At 46.1% G+C, this 21,294-nt stretch overlaps 1 protein-coding gene across 2 annotated transcripts in view; it reads right to left on the reverse strand.

The window, feature by feature from the left end:
• GALNT4 (polypeptide N-acetylgalactosaminyltransferase 4) overlaps positions 1-20,681 on the reverse strand; it is a 100,821-nt gene extending 80,140 nt beyond the window's left edge. For both annotated transcript variants that reach the window (XM_088442299.1, XM_088442300.1), the window contains exon 1: positions 20,419-20,681. The gene's annotated coding sequence lies outside the window, so the exon portion shown is untranslated. The remainder of the gene's footprint in view (positions 1-20,418) is intronic.
• Between the last annotated feature and the right edge of the window lie 613 nt (positions 20,682-21,294).

The raw sequence follows: 21,294 nt of genomic DNA on the forward strand, positions 1-21,294 counted from the left end.
AAAACAAAATGCAGAATCGTTTTTTTTGTGATTGCTGATGTATGGCCCCCTTAAGACAGATCTAACATTCCTGTAGTGTAGAAACATCATGTAATGTAACTGTGGTTGGGAGAGAGAATGGAAAAAGTTAATTACAACCATTACTGTTATAATTAACTGATTTAGGCAAATTGGTCTGTGTAGCTTTGAAGACACTATTGAAATTGTATGTGGCGGATGATGGCTCCACTGAAAGGAAGTTTAAAATTGCTCACTGGGCAAAATGTAAAAAAAGATGTTCCCTTTCCCGTTTTCTCATTTGTCGGAGTAAAATTTGCCAATAGCAAACACCATATTTTAAAAGCCCCATAAATCACCAAAGCCAGGACAAATTACCTCATGCTACCCTATTAATTCTTCTTGCTGTTGCCATAAGAGCCCAGGTCACTAGTACATGCTACAGCGTCTTGTGAACCCCAATGTTAATGAGAATTTGAACAAATATAATGAAAACATTCAAACACAAAGAAATAAATATACAGGTACACCACCGATTTCCCAGCAAATTATGGTCTGACAGAATCGGAATGTAATGCCGGCAGTCGGGATGCTTCCGGTCAAAATACAGACAGCGGCATCCCGATGGTTGGCATCCCAACATGGGTTGGTTAAGTATACTTACCCCCTTCTCCCCCTAACCCTCCCTGTTTGTGCCTAAACCTAAGTCTCCCCCCTTTGTCCCTAAACCTAACCCTCCCCCCTTAGTGCCAAACACTGACAGCCTGAAGAAGATACCTGGCAAGGGCAGCTACTGAATCTACTCGTGACATGCACTGGACATAGAGGGGGGGGGAGGGAGGGGTACACAGAGACTGCACAAAGTACCCTTCCTCTGTTAAATCGGCCCTTGATGCACATGGTCAGAAACTATACTCAGTTAGGCTGTGGCAGATAAAAGATGCCGTGTCCCTCACCATTACACTATGAACAAAGCTTTGTCTTCCAATCTTCGACTGTCCAGTGCTGGTGATCTGGTGCCCAGTGTAGCATCAAACTCTTGTTCGAAGCTAAAAGGAGGAGAGGAACCCAATGTGGTCTTCTGCTACTATAAACTAGGGATGTGCAGGCTCGGATAGGTTCGAGTTTGCACGTGGAGTTCGGATTTTTCCCTCCAAAAAAACGGAACTCAGAACGAGGCAAAACGTCATCTTACATGGACGAACATCATCATTCCTGGTCTTTTGTCCAGGAATGATGATGTTCGTCCATGTAAGATGACGTTTTGCCTCGTTCTGAGTTCCGTTTTTTTGGAGGGAAAAATCCGAACTCCACGTGCAAACTCGAACCTATCCGAACCTGCACATCCCTACTATAAACCATACATTTCATGTGCTGTGCATTCAAAGATGTTGTTCTGCATAACACTTTTGTAAAACAATTATTTGCCTTAGCTTCCTGTCAGCTTGGGCCAGTCTGGCCATTCTCCCCATATGTCTCACTGTGCGTTTTTTGTTTTGAGCACTATTCTCTGTAAACTCAAAATGACTCCCAGCTTAGTGGTATCTGCGTTTCCCACAGCCACCCTCAACACAGGTTTCCAAATGCAGTTCTCAAGGCACCCCAACAGTTTAGGTTACAGAGCTATCCAAGGTTAAGCACATGTGGTTAAATCAAATTGACTAAATAACCTAAATCACCTGTGGTCAACATGGATATCCTTAAAACCTGGACTGTTAGGGTGCCTCTAGGACCAAGTTTGGGAACCTCTGACCAGAGAGAATAAAAAGGAAGTAGTTTAGGCATAATGACAGTGACAGCGGGACAATTCTGCATGTACGATTGCTATAGAAGCAAAGCGCTTTGGTGCTGATTTTTTTTCTCTCTCACACAATTAGTCTCATGCGTAGAAATACAAGTGAAGGCCTCCATACACTGCACGATGCATCGTGCCGTGTATGGGCACGATATCATACCTGATATCGTGCTGCACGCCCCGCGGAATCGTAAATCGCACCCCAGGTCTTCCTGCATGTTCATCTGATCTGGGATGCGATGTACGATCCCAGTCAGATGAAGGAGGGGGGAGGTGGCATATTGTGCGGTCTGCGGGGACCACACGACTGCTGGTGGTGACAGCACGATCAGATCGGCAGTTGCCCTACATGGTGCATCGCACAGTGTATGGGCACCTTGAGACTAATTTTTGGTTTTGTCTGGATCCTGTCCATGGTCAAAGTCATTTAGATCGCATTTCTCCATTTTGGTGTATGGCCTTAACAACAAATTAACCTTTTGACAATGTCTGTATGTTTTATGCATTGAGTTCTTGCCACATAGCTGGCTGACTAGATATTTGCATTACTGAGCAGGTGTACTTAATAAAGTGTCCATAAAGTGTATATAAGCAAAGAATATTTTAGAATTTGATGGTTTTCTCCCAAACTAAAGGCCCCCATACACCAGGTGGCGTATTGTCTGATCCTGTGATGGGATCGGAAACTCTGATCTGCCAGTCGGAAATATCGACCAGCGGCCATCGGTGTTCTCCGATCCATCGGAGGATCAGTGAAATTATACTGCTTTGCAAATCACTATCATATTTTGATCGTGATCAGAAAATCAATGAAATCCAATATGTTCCATGTTTACACTATTAGACAAAAAATTATTTAAAATGATTAAATATCATGGACATGTACTGAGGGATTTTATTGGTTGTACATATGTGTCCTCATACATCTAGCCTCCTTGCGCGTTAAACAACCCTTCTAGTCGCGTCATGCGGTGACTCGGTAGCGCTGATCATCTTTTCATGCGACTTTTTACCTACAGATGCATTTTATTCACATAGTGATGTGAATAGAACACACAAGCAGCTTCTTCTGGTTATAATGATATGTGGAATGCCTATATTCTGTGTGTGACTGCGTGTGTATCTGCATGCGAAACATTGCGTACAGTGTCACAGCCGCTGATACTGCAACGTAGCATTTCGCATGCAGAGAGGCAGTCGCACACAGAACATAGGCATGCTGCATATCATTTTACCCAGAAGAAGCTACTTGTACGTCATATTTGCATCGCTGTGTTTATAAGACGCATCTGAAGGTAAAAAGTTGCACAAAATGATGATCAGCGCTACAGAGTGACATGGAGCTCCCGCGTTATGTGTAGCGTGACTTGAAGCGCATGGAGGTAAGATGTATGTGGACACATCTGTAGCTGTACATTTTTTAAACAGTATTGGAAAAGTTATCACATTGCAGAGTCATAACAGTGTACATGAATCAGATTTGACCAGATAAGAGTAAAAACAGGGTAAACTATGACGTCCATTACCACGTGTGAGGCATCTTCCATTCCTGTGTGAATTATCATGCACACTTGTCGATATATTGTTTATGCGGTCAGTCGAAGAACGATATTATCTGTAGTATATTAGCTGGTGTGTATACAAGAAAGGTCTGTGAAGGACTTCATTATTATTATTGTCGTCCTTAATTTACATGGCACCACAAAGGCTCCACAGCGCCTTATAAAGTTCATAAGCATTTAAATGATCACACAAGAAACCAGTTATTAACATTCCAAACACTGACATGGTTTATACACTTTGCAGCATTAGTGACTAACAATTAAAGCAGCAGGACATCAGCAACCAAGTGTCAGGTGCAGTTGTGGGGAGTTGGGAGTAAATGATAGTGTAAGTAAGGGAAGGAGAAGCACATGAGGGAAGAGGGCTCTGCTTGTGAAAGCTTACATTATAAAGAGGAGAGGCAGACAGACAGGAGTGACACAGATAGGGTAGTCAGTGAGGATCATGGAGCAGTGGGTTAATATCAGCGTTGTAAAGCTTTGTTGAAGAAGTGGGTCTTGAGAGCCTGTTGGAAGGTTAGTAGAGAAGTGGAGAGTTTAAAAGAGAGATGGAGAGAACTCCATAGGTAGGAAGCAGCACAGGCAAAATCTTGGGTTACTGGAGTGGGAGGAAGTAATCAGTTGGAGAGGTGGCACGCAGTTGTGTAGCAAAGTGGGTGGGTGGGTGTGTGAAGAGAGATGGAGGTCAGAGATGTAATGGGAGAGGACTTTTTAAGGGAGTGTGAGAAGTTTGAATTGGGATGTGGAGAGGAGCTGGACCTAGTGTAGGGCTTGTAAGAGAGGGGAGTCAGATGTAGAACATTTGAAGAGGAAGATGAGCAGAGCAGTGACATTGAGGACAGATTGAAGTGGAGAGAGGTGAGAGTTAGGGAGGCCAGATAGGAGGAGGTTACAGCAGTCCAATCTGGAGATGACCAGTAAGTGGATGATAGTTTTAGTAGCATCCAGGGTGAGAAAGTTTCTGAACATGGAAATATGTTTTGGAGATGGAAATGGAAGGACTGCGAAAGATACTGAGGGCCTGATTCAGGGAGCTCGCATGTGCAATACGGGTGCACGCAGTCCGGCAGCAGACTGTTAGTGATTGATAGCCTGCTGTCGTTTCTGAGCGGGGAGGGTGCAGCTATGGCCTCATTCCCCAAAACAGAGGTGTGTCGCCGCCAATGGGGAGGGGAGTGGGGGGGACAAAGGGAGTGACGAAGCCAGGATCTCCTACGGCCAATGGCGATTTCCTGTCCTCTTTTGAGCATCTGCGATGGCTGGCTGCGTGACCCCATGTGTCACTTAGAAGCAGCTTGGATCAGTAACGCATGCAGGAGGCGTGAAGCGAGGGAGGAGTCAAGGATAACTCCAAGACAGCGCACTCGGGGATTAGAGGAGATGGTTGTGCCGTCAATAGATAATGAAATTGTGGGCTGAGGTTGGGAAGATGGTCAGCTCAGTCTTAGACATGTTAAGTTTAAGAAAGCACTGGGACATCCAGGAAGAGATAGCAGAGAGGAAGTTGGAGATATAATTGAGAAGAGGGTGAGAAGTCAAGGGAGCAAAGGTAGACCTGAATAACATCAGAATACAGAGGACATTGAAGGCCAAAAAAGCTGATAAGTTCACCTAAAGAGGACGTATAGCGGGAGAATAGGAGAGGTCCAAGAACAGAACCTTGAGGGACACCTACAGTTAGTGGAAGTGTGTATGGGGCTGAGAGAAGATGAGTAGGAGAGAAATGGGTCAGTAGGCTTAAGAATAGGTTTTTTTAAGAATGGTGGGACAGTGCCTGATGAGAGGGAGAGATTGAGGAGGTGGCTAAGATGGAAACAGGCAAAATAGAGGTAGAGAAGGAGGTGATAGGGTAAGAGGGGAGGGGAACCAGATGAGGCGCATTACTTTTACCCCTTACCACCAAAATTCCGGGTCTGACCCGGAGTTGGAACAGAGTTCCTATCCGGATCAGACCCGGAATTTAGCCGGCGCCGACTCGGTATATTCCCAAATTGGCGCCGCTCACACCGGAGTCGGGTCTGCATAGACCCGGCTTTCTTGGCGTGAAAGTGGACGCTTGGAGATGACGTCATCTCCAAGCACCACTGAAGCCGGACCAGCTTGCAGCGCACTCCAGGTCATCGTGACCCGGAGTGCGTTGTTCTCACAGCAGGGTTTAACCCTGCTCATGTTAAACCCTGCTAGTTACCTGGGTTGGATTGCTGGGTCACTCGACCCGGCGATCCAACCCTCTCCCCTTTTACACCAGGGAGCTGCCCGGGTTAACCCTGCAATAACCCAGGTTTTAGCTCTGGTGTAAAAGGGGTATTACTCTCCAGATACAGTGGATAATGATGTCAGAGCTGGTAAGAGATGGGGAGGTATAGTCTGGGAAAGGAGATGGTAGAGTGCTGAGGGTCTGGTGGGATGCGATGTCCAGATGTATGAAGTCAAGGGCAAAAAGTGAGGAGGGGAGGCAAGGAGGAGATGTTCTTGAAATACGACTGCTTATAGAGGGAAAGGGCAGCGCTATAGGAAGAGATACATTTGAAATGGAGGAAGTCTGCTTTGCAGAGTCATTTCCTCCACTGCCGCTCGTCGGTTTGTGAACACTTTTCACAGACATATTAGGTCAGCTTTGCAGCACATATATGCAGATATATTGGTACGTCTGGCTGTGTGTACGGGCAACACACTGGCCGCAGTGACCGCCAACACTGACATCACAACTGAGCTGGAAATTTTAGATACCCGCCCAGTTGTGAACAACAAATTGACCAAGTGAGTCCTTGTCCTTCATTAATATTACCAATACAACTTTAATGAGAGGAACTTCGTCTGCTCATTAAGGATTTGGAAGTTTATAATTACTGGTGTGTCAGTGCAAAAGGTCATATACAATTATTCACCACACTCAGGGCCTGATTCAGAGCCGAACGCTCTAACCAGAGCGCTCGCTCTGAATCAGGGCCCTCCTCCATGATTATCTTGAGATAACAATGCGCTTCAATATAGGATGCAGCTAGAACAAAAAATAGAGGTCACAAAACTCTATAATTCAAAGACATAAACAAAAACAATAACAATAAAGTCCCAGCGCTTCCTTCTAGGTCAATGTAAAATGTTATTCCCTCCTGTAGGTCCTTTAGAATAAAAGTACTGTATAGATGATTCTTCTTCCTTGTTCCACAATAGTTGCCACCAGGCATATATTTCGGATGTATATAAAAGAGAAAAAAAATTTCCACATATAGTGAAGTACAATCTATTTATTTGAAAAACAATTTTAAAACATATTATCCTCCAGCACTTAGGGGTTTGGGTAACGTACCAGATGGAGAGGTGTATATGTACACCGGCAAACACAAGTGAGTCAAGAAGCAATCCCGGACAAAGCCCCTGTCTTCACGATCCCTGATGTAGACAATCCACTCCTCACATCTGCATCTGTTCCTTCTCCATAAACACCAACGCGTTTCAACAATTCAAGTCTTTATCAAGGTGTGCTGGTATGGTGGTTATCCCACCCTAATATACCCCACCTTACCCTCTCATTGGTTAACAACAGGAAGTGGGAAAAACTTTGTGCATTTCATACATAAACATTATTCTCTTTCATAAGCACCTTCTACTTTCATATATAATATCAATTTTATTCAAAGTCCTCTGAAATAATGCTTCTATAATCCATAAAATATATAATATCCATTTGGAACGCATGTATGACTTCCGGGTATAGTCACCTGACTTATCACATGACTCACGAGATGCTGCTTACTTCCTATTGTCTGTTCTATTGAGACACAGCAATTACTTCCGGGTGCGGTCACCCGACGCACCACGTGACCGGATCCATACTATCATATATTTACTAATGCGGCTAATGTTCACCGGCCGCCTTTCCTTATAGTCTATCATCCGGGGTATATAGGTCATCACCTTTAACACACCCCTGGAGTCTCCTTCCAGTCTATTAATTCCGTCACCTCTATATAAGTGACATCTCGTATTGTCACGTGATCCGGAGACATGCGGGTCATTTCAAAGCAAAAAATGGCTCCCGCTGGAACGCAAAGCGTATATTGTAGGAACAATAACTATAGGATGCAAAATACTATAGGACTTGGTGAAAATGCCCACTGATATCCGTTTTGAAACAAAAGTGCAAAGTGCTTATAACTTACATTAGTAATGAGACATTCATATTGTTATGGATCCAATATAAGATATAAATAAATAAAATATAATATACAAAAATGGAACTACACAGATAATATTAAGACTTCATAAAATACATTTAAAATTTGTAAAAATTCATAAAAATTCATATGTTAAAAATATATAACTATAAGAACCACTTAATTTCAAAATCATTATTCAGGCCACTGGGTATTAGGGTTTTTAGCTCATATATCAGCTTCATTTCTGTTTTAGCTAAAGCATTATCTATGCCCCTTTGTCTCCAGTTGGGTTTCACTAATTTAATCCCCATTACATTCTTTATTCCTGAAGTAGATTTCTGATGATATTCTCTAAAATGATTAGAGAGGGAGTGTTTCTCAAAACCTTTTTTAATATTCCTTAAATGTTCACTCCACCTCTCTTTTAACTGTCTAGAAGTGCGTCCAACATATTGCAAACCGCATGTGCATTCAATTAAATACACACAATTTCTACTATTGCACGTTATAAAATCATCTATTTCATATGATGTATTCGTCTTAGTAGATGTAAACTGTAGAACTTTGCTCTCTTGTTTCAAATGGTTCCGACACATTAAACAAAGACCACAAGTTTTTCCCACTTCCTGTTGTTAACCAATGAGAGGGTAAGGTGGGGTATATTAGGGTGGGATAACCACCATACCAGCACACCTTGATAAAGACTTGAATTGTTGAAACGCGTTGGTGTTTATGGGGAAGGAACAGATGCAGATGTGAGGAGTGGATTGTCTACATCAGGGATCGTGAAGACAGGGGCTTTGTCCGGGATTGCTTCTTGACTCACTTGTGTTTGCCGGTGTACATATACACCTCTCCATCTGGTAGGTTACCCAAACCCCTAAGTGCTGGAGGATAATATGTTTTAAAATTGTTTTTCAAATAAATAGATTGTACTTCACTATATGTGGAAAATTTTTTTCTCTTTTATATACATCCGAAATATATGACTGGTGGCAACTATTGTGGAACAAGGAAGAAGAATCATCTATACAGTACTTTTATTCTAAAGGACCTACAGGAGGGAATAACATTTTACATTGACCTAGAAGGAAGCGCTGGGACTTTATTGTTTTTGTTTATGCCCTCCTCCATGAAAATGGAGCGGCCTCCTGGACGCTCGCATAGCTGTGGGTGACCACCCACAGCTTATGCGAGCGTCCATGATGATGGTCGCGATGGTCAAGACCATCGCGACCATCGGGCTTGTGACGGAGACCCTGCGGTAGGGTCTCGCTTCCGCAAGCCCTGGAGTGCTTTTGGCTCTATCAGAGCCAAAATCACTCCCACTGACATCACTAGTGATATCAGTGGGGCCGGCTTCAGACGGTAGGCGTTCCCATGGGAACGCTTCCGTCTGGCAGCCACGCCCCCGGCACACCCACCAAAGGGGCATGCTGTCAATCAACATCGACAGCACGCCCCCTTTGGTGCGAGACCCGGAGCGACGGAGAGCCCGTCGCTATCCGGGTCTCGCGCATGCGCACAACGGAGCTCCCTCCATCGTGCACATGTGCAGTGGGGCAACATCGACCCGCTTGCGAGCATCCTGCGCTCGCGAGCGGGTCTGAATGACCCCCTCAGTGCCTTGGATTATATCCAGATATAGCAACAAGTGGTTACACTCCTCAAAGTCCCATCTATGAGACTATGATACATTGTATCCACTATTGTCCATTGTGTTTTTATCAGGTTTTTTTTATTGAGATTATAACTTTAAATGTCTTGACATTTGAAAGGATCTGATCCTTGGCATATATAGCTGCTTATTTTTGGCATTAACTCTGATTTCACTTATACATGTTCTATATTCATTTATCTAATTACTGTTGATTGTTTATTTCTGAACGTGACTCCTACAGTTTAATATCTAATTATTATTTATTGATTTTTAAACATATCTTGTCAGGTGCACTGCGCTTCTTTCCTTTCTCCTTTCCCCTATTAGGGTTACTCTTGAGGTTCCTCAGCACCTCTCTAGAAGCAGAGGTCCTGCAGGACTTTATTAATATTTACCATATTTATCTATTTAATTTCTTGATACCCACATTTCTTTTGGCGCCCTCCATTTGTTTCCATAAAACACAATAATTAGATCACACAGGAAGGATTATAACTTTATAAGCAACATACAACATTCAAACTTGAAAGCTAATGGAAAAACAAGAGATATGGTAAGAACTTACCTTTGTTATCTCTGTTTCTACGAAGTCCATAGGGTCCACAGGGTTGACCTTGGGTATAGGTTGGGAACCAAATCCGGGCACCACGCAGTTAAAGCTTTTAGCTCCCAGGATGCACTTGGGTCCACTCTCCCTATAACCCCACCCCCAAGCCAGAGGCACCTCAGTTAGTAAGTAGCCAAAGGCCGGAGGAGGAGAGAAAAAGAGAGAGAAAACTGGAACACTCGATAACCATACTCACAGAAATGGGAGACGGAAAACCGGTGACCAGCCACACAGCCCATTTGAAGCCAGGTGCGTCAGGGCGGGCGCCCTGTGGACCCTATGGACTTTGTAAAAACAGAGATAACAAAGGTAAGTTCTTACCATATCTCTTGTTTTCTACTTCAGGGTCCATAGGGGGTCCACAGGGTTGACCTTGGGGATGTCCCAAAGCAGTTCAACCAAGGGTGGGGACGCTCCTGTGCTGAGAGGAGAATCCGCCACCAAAAAGGAAGCATCCTGAGAGGCAAAGGAAACCAATGCCTAGAACCTTAAAAAGGTGTGGACAGAAGACCACGTAGCCACCTAGCAAGGCAAAACAGCCAAGGCGCCACAGCGAGCCACCCACGAGGGTTACATGGCCCGAGAAAAAACAAGCATCAACAACAGAAAGGCCTACCCATGGGTAGGCCCCTGAAGAAGACATACGAGGCCGTCCAGCCAACATTTGGCCATAGGCCGGCCATCCTTTCCTGTAAAAACCAGAAATCTCAGACCACCAATAAGGAGTCCGATTTCCGTCAGGAACTTGAACGGATCACATAAATCCACAGAGGCCGGACCACAGTCAATGAGGCCACACCAGCCGAGAGGACTGGGGACTGAATGGCCGCACCATAAGTTCCAGACTAATATGGAACCTAAAAATCACTAAGAAGAAACACAAGGTGAGAGCAACTCACACCCTGACATGATGCCCTCCAGAAGAGGGAGCCACATGAGAACGCTTCCAATTCCGACACTCACCTGGTTGATATAAACTCCCTGAGATAAAGAGAGAAAGCCAAAGCAATAGACCATGTAATGGCTATCACAACCAGCGGTTCCATTAACTTTCCCCGGAGTTAACGAAGAACCACTACTAACTCCCAAGGAGTCCCTAGGGAGGACAAATGGAGGCATAATCCAGAAAACACTCCAAAGGATGAACTGGATACCAGAGCGGAGCAATTCCATATCTTAATCATACTGACAGTGTAAAGATCCGCACTGTCAGGAAGGCCAGGCCGAGGGTGAAACCCAAGCCAGCCGGAAGGAATGCCAGAATATCTGGAAATCCTGGACACCAGAGGATCGTATTGACAGGTATAATACCATAAGAATTATGGCTGCCACAGTTTGTGGTAGGTCCCAGCAAAAGCTGATCCATGTGCTCTAATCATTCCAACGATGACAAAGCCAGGGAAGCCGTAAGACCACTGTAGGGACGCAGTCAAAGACAAATGACCCAGGACCAAGGCAAACCCCAGGACCCTGAGAAAACAAGTCTGGGCAGTGAAGCATCAGGAATGGAGTATCGATGGAGAAACTCCGAAAAACCAAGTACCCCTGACATCTGGGGCAATCAGGAGCCACCAGCAGAAAAGCATCTCCGTCTCGATTGAAACACTTCCCTCGAGAAAGAATAGAGACCGGAGAACACAGGTACGCAAATTGGAAGAACCACTTCACCGACAAAGAGTCACTGAAGGTTGCTTCAGAATCCCCAGAGTTGGACTGTAACACCATAGTGTGATAGAGTCAGAAGGCCATGAGGGTCACCTCAGGAGGGCCCCCCCCCCCCTGCTCACCAGGAGATGAAACCTCTCTTGGGGAAGAGACTAGTCCCCGGGATGCACGTCGTGACGGCTGAGGACTCCCGCTTCCCAATGGAGAGCACCTGAAACCAACAAGTTAATTGACAGGGTGGAATCGACAGACATCCAACTGCACTGAAATGGATGCGAGCCAGACACTGTCCTTAGCAAAGAATACCCTGGACAAGATGGCCATAGTCACCCGAAAAGGGACCGACTTGCCTCCGGGGAGAGCATCATCGTTTGAACAGTGATCAGACAGAAAAAACTTGTTCCATCTGGAGATAAGCCAATTACGGAAAGGCCTGGAATGGAACTAAGCCCATTCCACCCTTCCAAAGGCAGACACTGAATAGTGGGCCGTGCATCCCAGAGTGTAAAGACATATGTCGACTGCGCAGACATCCATGTACTCCTAATGGAAGAGTGGAGATGCCGTCTTACGCCAGAAGAATTCTCAGATTCTGAGAATCCAGCAGGGCTCCTAGGTGAAGAATACCCAGAGAGGGATGCAGGGAGGACTTTTTCCCCATTGATTAAACGTCTGCACCCTGAAGCAGCCACAGTCAACCTGACCCGGCTGTAAAGTACCCCGGTGATCCTGCTAAGAGCAGGAGGCCATCCAGGTACAGGAGCATTGGGATATACTGAACAGAAGAACTGTCAGAAAATCCAAAACGCTGGTAAACCCCTGTGGGGCTGAGAACAGTCCCAACAGGCAGAGCCCGAAAAATCGAAAGTGCTGTGATACAGCAAACCTCAGTCCATGCTGAGGCAAGGTCTCTGTAAGTACCCGTAGGCACGCGTCCTGTATATCCAGTGATACCATAAAGTCCCCAGGTTCCAAACATAGTATGATGGAGCATAGGGATTGCCTCCTGAGGCCAGGTAGCTTTAGGAACTGGTTCAGGGAATTGAGACAGAGAATAGGCCAAAGAGGACCATTCAGCCACCGCACCAGAAAGAAAGCAGAACAACCAGTCCCTCGCTGAGAAAGTGGGGATGGCCCAATTAGCTCCGCTTACCCCAACAACTGTATAGCTTTCTGGATTTGTAAGGCCCTGTTCGGATCCGAATAAGGGCCTGCGTACCATCACATGGAAATAGGCCGCCGGAGCAAAGAGAGGGCGTACCCTCCTACCCACGTAGCCGCGGCAACTAGACACTAGTACCGGGCGAACTGAGAAAATCGCCATCTCCCAGTGGTAGGCCTGTCTCGTCAGGCTGAAGATATATCCGTAGGTTCAGAAGCACGATCGGCTGGCAGTCCAGGCCTGCTCGGTACTCGATATGTCGGCCCTTGTAAAGGCCGACAGTCTATGAAGAAACAGACCTTTAGGCTGACCCAGAGGACAAAAAGACTTAATAGACTTAGTCTGAGGCCCTGTAGTGGGCATAGCTGAAGGCGGGAAATTTGTACTGCCACTGTCAAGGTCAGGACCCAACAAGATCCACCCTATAGATGGTATCTGCACCTCTGCATTCCCAGAGCGCAGCCATAGGGTATTACGGAGGATACCGTCGCAGCCGGAACTCTGAAAGTTAGGAGACTGGTATCCAATATAGGCATGTCCACCTATGACAACTGCATATATTACGTGAGCGACCAAATACATTTGAACCCCAGAAGTGTTGGAGGGGAAAAAACATTACAAATGCATCAGCCCAGTATGCAATAGTATTAACCAACCACGCTATAGCCATGGTAGGATGGGTAACAACCCCTGAAAGCGAGTATACTGATGTCAGGCAGAGTTACCACATACGGATCCGAAGAATCCGACCACGCAGGAATGGGAGGCGTAGTAACGTCTGTAATCAGACGAGTAACACACCCATCCACCCCAGGAGGGGCTCGTGATGACACTCAGGGAATTTGGGACAGGAGGCCAAACACTGTTGTAATACCTCATATCTGGCAACAGCCAGAGTCCCGCCATGCGATCCACCCGCTAGTCAGCAACAGGGAACCAGAAGGCACGTAATACTGAGGGTGTATGATACAGGTGTAGGTCAACATTCACTCTAACCAGAATGGACCTGCTACCAGCCCTAAAGCAGGGATAATAATACTTGAAATAGTCTTCCCCCCGTGTAAGAGGGAAAGAGCCCAAAACAGTATCCAGTTCACGGCAGAGCCAACTGGGAAGTAACCACAGGGCGTCAACCACACCAATTTGCGTTTCGTAGAAAAACGACATCCACCCAGGGTGGCTGTTGTGGTAATCCCTGCTAGGGGCATGACAGACTATTGTGGCACCAGGGAGAATTCATATACACGAAAAACCCCTGCAGGGAGCGATAGTCTGTGTCACAGGGGAAGAGTGCAAGAAACTGCGAGATACCCTGAGATGAAAAAGGGTAAGTGAGGTACAACAATGGGGCCCGCCCGGCGATCCGCAATTCAGAGGATCCCGAGAAAACAAACCGCCCAAGGAGGTCGTGAAAGGGGCCGGCACCCGATGACGCCACATACAGAACCCTTTAAGAGTTAAATCCTCCGCACTAACACCTGCAGCACATGGCTTGCAGGATAGTAAAAATGGGTGCAGTATAACGCTCTATCTCCTGGTCAGATATATCTGACCAAGCCTTGCGATCAAGCAGCGCTATACTGGTCCTGACTGATACTAAAAATTAGCTGCAAGGACCCATTTTCAGCGTATGCAACACACAGTTCCACTCAAAATATGGCAACGTGCAGCACGCAACAGTATGAGACAAACCTCACAAATATTAACAAGTATATAAATGTGAGGTCTCAGAACCACCCCAAGTACAGATGTATTAGGGCAGATAAGGAAAAGGGATAGATATACACTGACAGGTGAGAGAATAAAGTACAGTCAGCACTAGCATAATTCACATACAATGCAGATATATACATATATACATAAACATGTCATATAATATACTGCACTATTACACTGCATGCAACTTACCCAGATTCAGTGTCTGGGAAGGCTACAGCGCTGTGTACACTGACCTGATGGTGAGGTACGCAGGGGGACTGGGCTCACTGCCATCTCCGGAGATCTCTGCTGCACCACAGAGAAAATGGCCGCTGGAGACCTCAGAAGAAGCGTGGCCCGCGGAGGAAGCAGCTCAGCGATGCCAGACTATAGATACTGAAAGGCGCGCTGAGCTGAAGGGAGGAGGCGCTGTAACAGGGAAGGCTGCCTCCCCTGGCCGGCTATTAACCCCCGGGACGCAGGCTCCCTGCACCGAACACTAAGTCCCTTGTGGTCTAGTGGACACACGGGGTATGGGGGGCCCGCCGCCACCGCCGGCGCCACCGGTCTGTCCCCAGAGACCGGAGGCACAGGACTGCATTTCAAATGCGCGGATCACCGGAAGCGGTGAACCGCGCCTTACCTGCTCCCCGTGGATCCGGCAGCAGTCCTGGGCGCCCGCAGAGTCCGGCTAGTACAGACTCTGGGGTCCCGCTGAGATCCCCAGATCTGTACTGGCGTCTCAGCGCCAGCGGGGTGAAGGAGCACCCCTGTCCTATGGACAGTCCGACGCTGCCGCTCTGAAGAATCCAAAGTAAAAATAAAAAGACTCCGGCCGGGCACCAACTTAAACTGAGGTGCCTCTGGCTTGGGGGTGGGGTTATAGGGAGAGTGGATCCAAGTGCATCCTGGGAGCTAAAAGCTTTAACTGCGTGGTGCCCGGATTTGGTTCCCAACCTATACCCAAGGTCAACCCTGTGGACCCCCTATGGACCCTGAAGTAGAAATATCTGTTGTACATAAGAGGTAATCAATGTCCTGTAACAGGGAATGGGAGTGGATTATACCCCTTTCAGACATACTAAGATTCCCATCTCGCGTATGTCAGAGTAGTCACCCCTGCAATTGACTGGGGTATTTTCCATGACTTAAGTCCCGGGAAGACAACCCTGCTCCAGTCTAAAATGGTGCAACCCAGGATTTTACTCCCGGGCTGCACCTAGAAGCTTCCCTTTAGCACAGACTCTGACACCCCCTGTAATCCTCCCTCTGTAGTCACCATAGCAGCGTAGTACAGGGTCCTCCCCCTGTAGTCACCGCCAGCAACAGCACCCCCCCATAATCACCAGCAGCAGCAGCTGGAAACCTGGCGTCAGCCCTGACAGCAGCCGCCCCCCTGTCCTCAGTGCCAGCAGCAGCAGGGGGGGGGGGGGGGGTTGTACCAGCTGTCATCGGGCAGGGAGAGATTAAAGCCTCCCTGTAAGAACCTGATTCTCACTGCTGCACGGAGCCTTGCTGGCACAGGGAAGTTTTCACACTTGCTGCATACGGGAGAGGGGGCTGGGGAGAGAGAGAGATGGAGTAGGGGGGGGGGGGGGGGAAGATATTTTCCCACCTGTCCCACTGTCACTTTTCACCAGCTGTCCTATGCACCTTACCATCCACTTTAACAAAACTGTGAGATACTGTGTAAAAACAATGAAAAACCCTGCTTATGTCTGAAAGGAGCGACCCGGGAATTTCCCGGGTCATAGGTGTAGTGTGGAAGGGGGTCTAGACCAAATATCCGGGAATTTGCAGAGGAGAAAATCCCAGGTCTGAGCAGGGAATTTCCCAGGTCGTATGTCTGAAAGTGGTATTAGTGAGGATGAGAGGCACAGCGAACTAGTGAGTTGGGAGGTAATTTTGAGACAAGGCAAGAGATGCTTTGTTTTTGGCTTTGTATGTAGGGAATATGATTTTATACTGGATTTTGTATAGTATAGACATACAATGTAGCAAACGGAGCAGTACGAGTACATTTTGAGAATATAATAAGTTTAGAGGCTGCATTCAAAATAGAAGTTCGGCATATAATTCTGGTTAGGGAAGACCAGGAACTAGGTGTTTTAATAGTCAATGCGAGAGAATATAGGGTTTTTGTTGAGTTTAGTTTCCGCCAGTTCAATTAGCGCAATACACAAATTTGAACTGCATATAATGACTGAATATGCAGATCTGCCATTTGCATTAGCAGAAAGGGAAAAGAGCGGGTGTGCAAATGCAGCCCAATTTCAGTAAGGACGTGTTTGCATAATTGGCAGACCTAAAGTTAGCTGCTTCTAGATAGAGGTGCAGTTCTCCCAACCGTCCCAATTTCAGTCCTGTATTTCAGGCACTGTCCTGCTCGCGAGCCGGAGCCAGCCCTGTCCATTTGTATACGAGAAGGAAGATTATACCTGCTGTAAACTAGAGGCTTTATTTAAATCAAACCTAACAGATTAAAAAAATTTTTCTTTTCCTGGAACAAGGACAAGGAGTGCGCTACACAAATATTCTAGAATGTTGAATATTTATAAGGAGTATACCACGATAAATACACAGTCAATGAAAGTAAACCTTCAACAAAGAAGCCAGCAATTCTTGAATCAGTTGATGTATCGGCAAGAATACATCAACTAACCAAGACTGTCTTCTTTGGAGAATCTCTAAGTCAGAACTTCAGACTTGGATATCTTCAAGTATATGATTCCTCCTTGAAGTAGTTACCTAAAAAAGACCCTCGCACCAGGATATCACCCAAAAAGTCCATACACATGCTGAGAGGTTGAGTCAGTAGGATCGTTTCTCAACACAACCCAGTTTCCCTATCTTGCTCTCCTGAGGATACAAGGTTGAATTTGTTTAGGATTGAACAATAATTGGTTGCTACCATCTTTCTAAAAAAAATGTAAACACCCCTGATGAAGTCCTTGTAAGGATGAAGCGCGTCGGGTTTCTATTTTCTATGCATGTGTCCATATAAGGGGCCCACTGTTGCAATATTCATATGAAAAGGTGCGATAGTGTTCTCTTTTTATCAATGTTACATTATCTTATCAATGATCATATGATTTTTATCTGTCCTAAATATTGGATGTGAACTATTTTAAATGCAATAAATATTTTTTGCGGTGCTAATGGTGGCCATTGTGCCTTTTTGGGTGATATCCTGGTGCGAGGGACTTTTTTAGATAACTACTTCAAGGAGGAATCATATACTTGAAGATATGCAATCTGAAGTTCCGACTTGATGGAGATTTAGAGACTATCCAAAGAAGACAGTCCTACAAATTCTTGCCGATACATCAACTGATTAATGAATTGCTATTTTCCCTGTTGAAGGCTTACTTTCATTGACTGTGTATTTATGGTGGTATACTCCTTATAAATATTCAACATACCAGAATATTTGTGTAGCGCACTCCTTTACCTTGTTCCAGAAAATCTATTTAGAGAGTCTACTAACAGGGGGCCTAGAAGGAGGTGCAGCTGGTCTAAAGAAATTTTGTTCGAAATTGGAAACAAGTAACGTTTATTCTATAGCACAACTTAAGGGCAATTTTTTTGTATAATATATCTATATCTCTTTGCCACATTTTTTTATATATACAGTGCATCCGGAAAGTATTCACAGCACTTCACTTGTCCACATTTTGTTATGTTACAGCCATATTCCAAAATGGAATAAATTTATTTTTGTCCTCAAAAATCTACACGCAATACCCCATAATGACAATGTGTAAAAAAAGTTTTTTTTTGATTTTTGCAAATTTATTAAAACAAAAAAAAAAACCTAAGAAATCTCCAAGTCACTCAGCACCCTTGGGACAGCCCCCCAAAGGACAACTGTGTCAAAAATCCCGGGAAAAAAACTTAACACCCCAAAAAAGTACTTTCATTTTGGGAGCGAAAAAGAACAAAGTGGGGGACAAGCATAAAAACTAGCGAAATACACTTGGGGTCTGCAAGGATGGGTCAGGTGTTTTTATGATTGCAGGTGCTTTGCAGCAGGAGCGTTTTTTAAAACTTCACTTTAGAGACTTTAAAATACCGGTAATTTTCAAGTACTCCAAATTTGACAGGACTACTTATTTTCACCAAAAAATACTGCTTAATGCACCTCTGATGAAATGACTCACATGATTGGTCGAGAAACGCGTCAGTCACTGTGACTCATATCAGGGAGTGCTGGGACGCTGAGTATCTGGAGACGTTCTAACGCTGAACAAGCCATTGCAGCCAAAAACACAGTCTGATCTCTCCACTTGTGGGACCACACACTGCCGGGAGGTGCAGGCGCTGTGCGGAGGGTGAGAACACCGCTCACCTCTACCATCTATCACCGACACCTGACAGGTCCGGACGCCGGGACCAGATCCCACCCACGGACATTTCTCTCCTTGTCACGGCTGACCACCACTGACCTGAGATGTGGGGATATGTTTAAGGTACCCCAGCATGTTTTTTGCAGCATGACTAGGAATGCAAGTCTTGCATTGACTGCTTTACCACAAAGACTGTGGCACACGGTCTTATTTATTAAATAGCTTCCTGAACAGATACAGGTTTAAGGAATATTACTTGCTGCTGCACGAACCTAAACCTGCTGGCTGATGCTACTGAAGACTACTGCTTCCTGGTATCCATTAACCCCAAGTTTGTTGGTTGCTGCTATTGACACCTAATGACTGCATACATTGTGGGTTGTTAGTGCATGTTGATTTACCCAATTCTGACAGCATGCAGGGGCGTATCTACTCACTGGCCAGGATGGCACTCGCCAGGGGTGCCGGCCGAGGGGGGGCGCCGTCCGGCAGTGCCTCCCATGGTCAGTGGGTAAAATAAAGACAGGACTGCCGGGGAGTCCCAGGTACAACCCTACGACGTCCGTCCAGGGCCTGGCAGCCACTGGTGAGTGAGAGGGAGTCACCCGCCCCCTACTTCTCGGCACCTCCTCCTCATCTTTCCCAGCACCTCCCCGCTCATCCTGCCCCAGCCTCCTCCTCCCTGTCCTCGGATCCTCCCCGCTCGGCCTCTCTGGCAGCCACGGCTGACTCGCCGTCTCACATGCCACCTGGGAGCAGAGGATGTGGGAAGGTACCTGCAGGCTGCTCCTGCTCCTGTGCGGGCTGACAGCGGGACACCCGGGTGTACTGTTATAGGTTACAGAGTGTGAGTATGTGACAGGGTGTAGTGTGAGACAAGGTGTAGTGTTACTGTAACTGGCAGGTGAGACATGGGGGCTGGCTAGGGAGAGGTTTTAAGTACAGATTGTGTATTTATACAGAAAATATGGGGGGAGGGGGCGCCATTCCATTACTTTGCCATTGGCGCTCGGACCCCTAGATACACCCCTGACAGCACGTACTGCCTGTTTTGAATTTGTCGCTTGCCGTTTTCGCCTGGTTTGTAATTGAGTAGCGGGGATGCACACGATAAGTTTCCGGGTCCAAAACACGCAATGTCGGCAAATAGTCTGGCAGGCAAAACTTTTCAGTGGGTGCAAAACTAATTGAACACGGCCCTTGATGTGAACCTGGTGCATATATGAATCATGCACAGCTGGACACTTCTTAAGATGCCTACAACTCAGCAGCATACGGGTGTACTGTAAATACACTATTTTTATGTGTTTAGATTCGATTTCGTAAATAAATAAAAAGTGAAGAAAAAGGAAAGCTATAAAATAAAAATCAGGCTATATACTGGTTACAGATTACCCAGAAAGTCAAGGAGGATTGATAATGTTAAAATACTGTACGGGGCATTTCATACTTAATGTTTTGCTGTAGAGAACAATTCTATACTAAATCTCTCCTTAGACATTCGGACCTTGGACTTGCTATAAAAGTTATGTGCAGCAAATAGGAGGCCACATTCCAGCAGCATTGCACAGACCAGTTACATGTCACAGAAGAGTGCAGTTACCTTGCACCTGCAATCTCTGCTCCCCGCCCTCTCCTGCCACTCACCCTACCCCACTTCTGCTATACCTGCTTCTTCCAATGTATACTATATGTATTATTGCCAGCACATCCATACTGTGATCATTGTGTGCTAACAGAAAGAGGGCATGTGGTGGTGTACTCACAGTGTATGCTGCACTCCGGGAACACCTGCCAGCCATGTGTAGGTGGTGTGGGCACTCAGGGCTGCTGCATTCTTGGCTCCGGTGTTTCTGCTGAGGTGTCCGGTATACTGTTGCTGTGCTGCCGCTGCTTCCTTTCACTTTCTCGGAGCTTTCCTGACGTGTTTGTAGCGGCCCCTCCTCTGCTGCCTCCTCAAACACAAGGAGAGCCGCCCTCCCTCCGCCTCCTTTCTCCGCTCCCCTCATCATGGTCATGTGCCCGTACTGAGAGCGGCTGAGGCGGCGGCAGTCTCTCTCCGGCTGACCTCTTCGCAGAGAATTAGGCCAGGACGTTGCTCCTTCCTTCATGAGAGGACAGATGTGGCCATCCCCAGCATGAGCACCAGCGTCACCGCAGCCGCCCTCTATCTCACCCAAATCCAGCAGCGCTTATTAGTGACACTGCGTTTTGTTATGGTGTGCAGAAACTACAGTGCATAGTTTTATGTATCCCCGCTCTGTGCTTCTATAGCATAATATACCAATTTCCAAAAAGCAGGCTTTTCTGAGTTTGGTCCCGTTGGTTTAACCAGTTAACTGATGATTTGTCCGGCAAAATCAGTCGGAAATTGGTGCGTCAGCAGGCGAGGCCGGGGAGTCAGAGGAGATATGTGTCAGATTTCCCAGAGGGGTCTTTCAAAAATGAGAAGGACTCCTCCGATGTGAGGTTGTGGTTAACTCCACCGCTCTCCCTGCAAGTTAACTTTCGTAAATAACAGTAAAATTTTCATTCAAAATGAAAAGATCAGTCTCAATGCTGGCTGTTAATATTCAAAGCAGTGCCTTCATTATTAATGCATATGCCCCTGTATTTGTTGCTACAATTATTACAAAATGTAC

Source organism: Taudactylus pleione, unplaced genomic scaffold (assembly GCF_031769625.1).
Source record: "Taudactylus pleione unplaced genomic scaffold, aTauple2 ptg000309l, whole genome shotgun sequence".
Classification (NCBI taxonomy): domain Eukaryota; kingdom Metazoa; phylum Chordata; class Amphibia; order Anura; family Myobatrachidae; genus Taudactylus; species Taudactylus pleione.